This window comes from Danio aesculapii, chromosome 9 (genome assembly GCF_903798145.1).
Source record: "Danio aesculapii chromosome 9, fDanAes4.1, whole genome shotgun sequence".
Taxonomy (NCBI): domain Eukaryota; kingdom Metazoa; phylum Chordata; class Actinopteri; order Cypriniformes; family Danionidae; genus Danio; species Danio aesculapii.
Window position 1 is genome coordinate 52,284,187 of NC_079443.1, and position 9,659 is coordinate 52,293,845.

General features: G+C 28.8%; 1 long non-coding RNA gene across 1 annotated transcript; it reads right to left on the reverse strand.

Moving 5' to 3' along the window:
- Nucleotides 1-8,088: 8,088 nt before the first annotated feature.
- On the reverse strand, nucleotides 8,089-8,743 carry LOC130235319 (uncharacterized). The gene is made up of 2 exons (XR_008838381.1): nucleotides 8,641-8,743; nucleotides 8,089-8,204 (listed from the first exon to the last, which is right to left on the reverse strand). It is a non-coding gene; the product is annotated as an uncharacterized LOC130235319 (long non-coding RNA).
- Nucleotides 8,744-9,659: the final 916 nt, after the last annotated feature.

Consider the following 9,659-nt stretch of genomic DNA (forward strand, 5'->3'; position numbering starts at 1 on the left):
TAAAAACTGCTTTTATGCTAGCCGATATATATATATCACAGGAGGTTGAATCATTTTGCCCTAAACTGTATATCAAAAATGCTTATATTACAAAATTCAAAATACACTAGTACAAATATATATTTGTATATCAATAATTACATTGTTACTAGCAAAATGTCAGTTCCTGATATCAAAAATGTAATATGACTAATTGAAATTTTAATTCTTAATATCTGCAATTATATTTCAATGTTGCAGTCGGTATTTCATCTGTGGAGAAATGCATTTGTGATATCAGCAATTAGGAGAGGAATATCTGATATCGAAAATAATTAGTTTTTAGTAACAATCACTGTCTTGATATCACAAATTAACATCAAAATAAATGTTTTTATATCAAAATACATTTTTAATAGTAAAAAGAAGATTTCAGAATGAATGAAAGTGAAACGGCTTGCCGTACATCAGGAGGATCAGCCTTTTGTTGTTTAGTTTTCATCATGCGGTTTGTTTGTGTCCTCATCTTTGTCTACACCAGTATTGCACACACTGCTGAAGAAATCAGCGCAATACAACAGGACACTTTTGCAGAAGTGATTGTGTTTATTCATTTGACTTTATTTTGTACTACACACCATACCGAAATAATTAACATAGCCATAACATATTTTATTTTAATGACTTGCAATTTATTTTTGACAAGCATCCTCAAAAAATGCTCAGAATTAAAATTAATAATAATAATAATAATAATAATAATAATAATAATAATAATAATAATAATAATAATAATAATAATAATAAATAACAAAAATAAATAAGTTAAAAATACATTAAAAATAAATTAAAAATCAATAAATTAATTAATTAATAAAATAATTTAACAAAAATAATTAAAAGTTAATTTATTAAACCTAATAATTTAATGAAAGTGATGCAAAAAGTGATTCATTTATCTGATTTTTCTTGAAATGTCCTTTTTTCTTTTTGACAGTGTTACCAATTATACAACACAACCTTTAATAATAATAATGATGATGCTCAAGTAACACTGGTAGTCGCATGACGTCACAAAATGTTTACGCATAATACAATGCTTATTTCCACCACTAGATGGCGCAATTTCTCTGATTTGTGCTTTCAGTGCAAATAACAACGGGCTGAACTCAGAACAGCATAAACCTCTACAGTATGTAGTTTCTACCATATCTACCATATAATCTATACCATATAATATAGTTTCTACCATATCTACCATATAATCTATACCATATAATATAGTTTCTACCATATATACCATATAATCTATACCATATAATATAGTTTCTACCATATCTACCATATAATCTATACCATATAATATAGTTTCTACCATATCTACCATATAATCTATACCATATAATATAGTTTCTACCATATCTACCATATAATCTATACCATATAATATAGTTTCTACCATATCTACCATATAATCTATACCATATAATATAGTTTCTACCATATATACCATATAATCTATACCATATAATATAGTTTCTACCATATAATCTATACCATAATATACCATATAAGCTATACCATATAATATAGTTTCTACCATATAATCTATACCATATAATATAGTTTCTACCATTATACCATATAATCTATACCATATAATATAGTTTCTACCATTATATACATATAATCTATACCATATAATATAGTTTCTACCATATATACCATATAATCTATACCATATAATATAGTTTCTACCATATATAATCTATACCATATAATATAGTTTCTACCATATATACCATATAATCTATACCATATAATATAGTTTCTACCATATATAATCTATACCATATAATATAGTTTCTACCATTTATACCATATAATCTATACCATATAATATAGTTTCTACCATATATACCATATAATCTATACCATATAATATAGTTTCTACCATATATAATCTATACCATATAATATAGTTTCTCCCATATATACCATATAATCTATACCATATAATATAGTTTCTACCATATCTACCATATAATCTATACCATATAATATAGTTTCTACCATATATACCATATAATCTATACCATATAATATAGTTCTACCATATCTACAATATAATCTATACCATATAATATAGTTTCTACCATTTATACCATATAATCTATACCATATAATATAGTTTCTACCATTTATACCATATAATCTATACCATATAATATAGTTTCTACCATATATACCATATAATCTATACCATATAATATAGTTTCTACCATATATACCATATAATCTATACCATATAATATAGTTTCTACCATATCTACCATATAATCTATACCATATAATATAGTTTCTACCATTTATACCATATAATCTATACCATATAATATAGTTTCTACCATTTATACCATATAATCTATACCATATAATATAGTTTCTACCATATATACCATATAATCTATACCATATAATATAGTTTCTACCATATATACCATATAATCTATACCATATAATATAGTTTCTACCATTTATACCATATAATCTATACCATATAATATAGTTTCTACCATATATACCATATAATCTATACCATATAATATAGTTTCTACCATTTATACCATATAATCTATACCATATAATATAGTTTTCTACCATTTATACCATATAATCTATACCATATAATATAGTTTCTACCATATATACCATATAATCTATACCATATAATATAGTTTCTACCATTTATACCATATAATCTATACCATATAATATAGTTTCTACCATATATACCATATAATCTATACCATATAATATAGTTTCTACCATATATACCATATAATCTATACCATATAATATAGTTTCTACCATATCTACCATATAATCTATACCATATAATATAGTTTCTACCATTTATACCATATAATCTATACCATATAATATAGTTTCTACCATTTATACCATATAATCTATACCATATAATATAGTTTCTACCATATATACCATATAATCTATACCATATAATATAGTTTCTACCATATATACCATATAATCTATACCATATAATATAGTTTCTACCATATATACCATATAATCTATACCATATAATATAGTTTCTACCATTTATACCATATAATCTATACCATATAATATAGTTTCTACCATTTATACCATATAATCTATACCATATAATATAGTTTCTACCATATATACCATATAATCTATACCATATAATATAGTTTCTACCATATATAATCTATACCATATAATATAGTTTCTACCATATATACCATATAATCTATACCATATAATATAGTTTCTACCATATCTACCATATAATCTATACCATATAATATAGTTTCTACCATATATACCATATAATCTATACCATATAATATAGTTTCTACCATATCTACCATATAATCTATACCATATAATATAGTTTCTACCATTTATACCATATAATCTATACCATATAATATAGTTTCTACCATTTATACCATATAATCTATACCATATAATATAGTTTCTACCATATATACCATATAATCTATACCATATAATATAGTTTCTACCATATATACCATATAATCTATACCATATAATATAGTTTCTACCATATCTACCATATAATCTATACCATATAATATAGTTTCTACCATTTATACCATATAATCTATACCATATAATATAGTTTCTACCATTATTACCATATTAATCTATACCATATAATATAGTTTCTACCATATACCATATAATCTATACCATATAATATAGTTTCTACCATTTATACCATATAATCTATACCATATAATATAGTTTCTACCATATATACCATATAATCTATACCATATAATATAGTTTCTACCATTTATACCATATAATCTATACCATATATAGTTTCTACCATTTATACCATATAATCTATACCATATAATATAGTTTTCTACCATATATACCATATAATCTATACCATATAATATAGTTTCTCATTTATACCATATAATCTATACCATATAATATAGTTTCTACCATATACCATATAATCTATACCATAATATAGTTTCTACCATATACCATATAATCTATACCATAATATAGTTTCTACCATATCTACCATATAATCTATACCATATAATATAGTTTCTACCATTTATACCATATATCTATACCATATAATATAGTTTCTACCATTATACCATATAATCTATACCATATAATATAGTTTCTACCATATATACCATATAATCTATACCATATAATATAGTTTCTACCATATATACCATATAATCTATACCATATAATATAGTTTCTACCATATATACCATATAATCTATACCATATAATATAGTTTCTACCATTTATACCATATAATCTATACCATATAATATAGTTTCTACCATTTATACCATATAATCTATACCATATAATATAGTTTCTACCATATATACCATATAATCTATACCATATAATATAGTTTCTACCATTTATACCATATAATCTATACCATATAATATAGTTTCTACCATATATATATATATATATATATATATATATATATATATATATATATATATATATATATATATATATATTATATATATATATGGTAGAAACTATATTATATGGTATAGATTATATGGTATAAATGGTAGAAACTATATTATATGGTATAGATTATATGGTATATATGGTAGAAACTATATTATATGGTATAGATTATATGGTATAAATGGTAGAAACTATATTATATGGTATAGATTATATATATATATATATATATATATATATATATGTGAAGGCATTTTCATTCACATTTCGAGTGTCTTAGACTTATATATATATTTGTGTAGAAGAAATAAGACTCCAGAAGACAAATACAATAGGAAATTTTCTGAAAAATGTTCTTGCTCTGTTAAACATCACTTGGAAATATATGATAATGATTGTGTCTGACTGTGTACTTGTTCTTTGGGTGTGTGTTACATGAATTCATTTCATATTGACATACTATATCTATCACCCCGCTATTGTTCTTTAAACTGAATGTCCTTTAACAGGAAAGGCATTCAAGCAAAACCACTAAAATAATTTGCTCTGGTGTTATACTACAACCCGAAACATTCCTGACAAAACCTCTTAGCCATTTAACTAAAGCAGCTTGAACAAGCAAAATGCAGGAGTAAAGAGATTAGATTAAAAAAGGAGCATTTCTTCCTTCAGTTTTGATGTTAAAACTTAAAAGATGTGTGAAGAGCGATAGTAGTATTTGCATACTGATGCCATAGATGGAGAATTTTATGCAACGTCTATGCAATAACAGAATTAAACCGTCATCATTGCACTGAGAAACTGAGAGAAGTTTGCAAAAGTAAATGCAAAAATAATGTAAGCAAATGGAAAGTTTGTAGGGCAAATGCATTTGAGAAGGAAAGTTTCCTGGTTTTTTTTGGGTGAACACAGAAGTATCGCAAGTGAAAACAACTCAAGTTTTTTTGGGCAACTCAAAATGCATTACAAAAAATGCAAAGTTTCTCAGGGGAATGCAAAAATACTTCAAACAAACGCTGAGAGCAACACAAAATACTGTGAGCAAAGTTTCTACACTGTAAAAATGCAGCTGCCTTCAATTTTTAAGTTGAATCAAATAAACTTTACAAGTTGCTTCAGTTTAAACCAATTAAAACATCAGCTTAAAATTAGCATGATCGTTTTTAAGCTGAAATTCTGTTTAACAAACAATTAAAAATAATTTCAAGAAACTTTAAAACAGCATGGTGGCTCGGTGGTTAGCACTGTCGCCTCACTGCAAGAAGATTGCTGGTTCGTTTCCCCACAGTTCAAACACATGCGCTAAAGGTGAATTGAATAAACTAAACTGGCTGTAGTGTATGAGTGTGTGTGTGGATGAGTGTGTATGGGCGTTTCCGGTTGTGGCTGGAAGGGCATCCACTGCATTAAACATATGCCAGAATAGTTGGCGGTTCATTTTGCTGTGGCGACCCCTGATAATCAGGGACTAAGCCGAAGGGAAATGAATGAATCAGAATCAGAAAGAGCTTTATTGCCAGGTATGTTCACACATACGAGGAATTTGTTTTGGTGACAGAGCTTCTACAGTGCAACAGGATTACAGAGACAGGACAAAAAACAGATAATAAATATATTTTAAAAATAGAAGTAAGTAGTGAGTGCAAATATACAGATTGACAAGTGTATGTACATGTTTATTACTATATACAACGTTATATGTGCAGCTGTTATGTGCAAATTGGCATGTAAAGTGTGTTGTTAAATAAGTGTATATGTGTATAAAAGTGTATGGCAAGTAGTGATGTTGGTTCCACAATTATTATCATCAAGTGTTCATGAGATGGATTGCCTGAGGGAAGAAACTGTTTCTGTGTCGAGCTGTTCTGGTGCGCAGTGCTCTGTAGCGTCGACCAGAAGGTAACAGTTCAAAGAGGCAGTGTGCTGGGTGTGAGGGGTCCAGAGTGATTTTGGCAGCCCTCCTGCTCGTTCTGGATAAGTACAGTTCTTGGGGAGTAGGAAGGGTTGTACCAGTGATTCGCTCAGCAGTCCGAACTATTCGACGTAGTCTTTGGAGGTCGTATTTAGTAGCTGAGCTAAACCAGACAGTTATTGATGTGCAGATGACTGATTCAATGATGGAGGTGTAGAACTGTTTCAGCAGCTCCTTTGGGAGGTTAAACTTCCTCAATAAATACAACATGTTATAAACATGTAATAAAAACATGTTGTCATTACTTTTTGATCTTATCACTTTTGACATTGTTGAAGGAATGCAAAAGTACTGTAACAAGATGAAAAATGTTATGCAGAATGCTGAAGTATTGCAGGAGAATGCAGTTTGGTAGGGGAATGAAAAAAGCATCGAGATCAAAAGCAAAGTTTCTCTCAAAGATTCAACAAGTATTGCGAGCAAATGCAATGTCTCTCTGAAGAATCCAAAAAGTATTATATGCAAAGTGGCTTTGCCCTGTTGATATGGGGTACAAAAATTAATTACGTATGCAGATCATTTAAAACAATTTACACTCACCGGCCACATTATTAGGTACACCTGTCCAGCTTGTTAACACAAATTTCTAATCAGCTGATGACATGGCAGCAACTCAATGCATTTAGGCATGTAGACGACGATCTGCTGCAGTTGAAATCATGCATCAGAATGGGGAAGAAAGGGGATTTAAGTGACTTTAAACATATATATATATATAATATATATATATAACAATGTTGGCATGGACAATTTCCTCGTTTATTTCAAAATAAATAGAATACATTACTTTAATCACACTGTAAAAAATAAATCTGTAAAATTTACGGTAAAAAAACGGCAGCTGTGGTTGCCAGATATTTACCATTCAAAATACCGTACAAACGTAAATGTTCTAATTTTTACAGTAAACTACCGTAGTTCATCAATTTATAAAAGTAATATGAATGTATTTGAATTACCAACATTTACACATCTTTTGTTACACAGATGGACATGTTAACACAGCCATGCTCAGGTGGTGATGAGAAAGTTACATATTGAACCAATCCTCATCACAAACAGCTTTTCCCACAAGCAGATAAGTGTATCAGGATGTAGAAGATGCTCAGTGTCATACACAAAGCTACGAAACACCAGTATGGTAACACGGATAAAATTAAAGTCATGAAATAAACATTGTTTATCAACATTAGATGTAACATAAACCTCTAATGTACATCACTGATGGGGAAACAACTAAAAAGATCCATAGTAATGTCAACAAAAAGTGGTGTGCCATGCAGGGAATTCTGGGAAAGTCAATTTACGGTTATTCGCCGTATATATTAAGGAAACATATTGTTAACCAGGTTACGGATTTTTACTGTAGCATTTTTACAGTTTTTTACTGTTGAAATCACGTCCATTTCTTACAGTGCATATTAACTAATGCATATATATATATATATATATATATATATATATATATATATATATATATATATATATATATATATATATATATGTATATATATATATGTGTGACCTTTATACTTCACTCCCGAACCCACTTCATTCACCCTTCAGCAATACAGACACTGGACTCGGATGAGGAGGATTTTATTTTGCCCTGCACACCGAGCAGTAACAGTGAGATCAACACGGTTTAACTTTAGCATCCACATCCACAGCAGTTCTCCCTAACTCTGCTGCAGTCTATCTTGAAAGTTTAGATCATTGTTATATAAAACAAAGATAGAAATATAAAAATACAGAAAATGCGTAACTAATATCGCTGAATAAACACATTTAATACCTAAACACAAAATATAATAGAAAATTACCTGCACACAGAGCAGTAACAGTGAGATCAACACGGTTTAACTTTAGCATCCACATCTAAAACACATATACTTCATTAGCACTTGCTGTATAAGCACATGGGGGAAAACATCAAGATGAGATTAAAAGTATCAAAATCAAACAAATATGAAAAGAAAACGCACTCTATCGATCAATAAATGTATATAAAGTGTGCTAGACTTTTAAAGCTGCATCCAATCAATCATTTAAATTATATTTTTATATTTTAGTGTGGAGCTAACACATAACCCGACTCAACCACAGCAGTTCTCCCTAACTCTGCTGCAGTCTACACAGACTCTGTGCGCAATAGCGCCACCGGCGAACTAGCAGGAACTGCACTTCCATTAAAGCAGGATTTAATAATAAACTATTAACATGGTATATATTTATTTCGTTACATATATATATATATATATATATATATATATATATATATATATATATATATATATATATATATATATATATATATATATATATATATATATATATATATATATATATATTTATTTATTTATTTATTTATTTACATTTTATAATGGCCCTATTATAATGAAAACATAATTCCATTTATAACACAATGGAGTTTAATGCCGAATAAACCAACCAAGCTGCCTTTGCCTTGATTTACTCACTGAGGACTTCTGAATTGTGGTCTATACGTTGAGCAACAGCACATGTTCATTAAAAAAATCATTTACAACATTTAATTGAAACATTTTACAAGTTTACATTAAATTACAAATGACAATGTGTTTAAAAGGCATTAACCCCAACCTTCCTTCTCTCTCTCTTCTCAGATGGGATGGTGGAGCAAATCAAAGGTTACCATGGGCCAACTTTGGCCACCAGGCTCTAGCTTGGCCATCTGTGGTCTAGAGAATTGCATTTGAATGCAAAATGTGTTGTACAATAATGGATGGCAGATCTCTGTAATATCTCATGTATCTTTGTGAAAGGCGTTCTATAAACACACACGTGTTATAATTGTCCGAATGCACACTTTAACTGACAGCTGTGTTTTATGTCGCGGATCACCTTCAGATCAATGGCACTGTCCGTATTCACATTAGGGGTTTATCTCAGGTTGTGTTACAGTACGTTTATTCAAGCACTCTATTGAGAAAAGCCAATGTCAACATGCCAGTCTTATTTACCCGACAAATCCCAAATGACACATATTCCTGAAGTCCTGCTATGGGTTTTCCATAAGCTGGAACAATGTGTCAAATAATGAACGGCTGCGGTTACGAGTTCGCTGGATAAACGCGGTAAGACGTGTATTGTACACAGTATCAGAGCTCTTTGA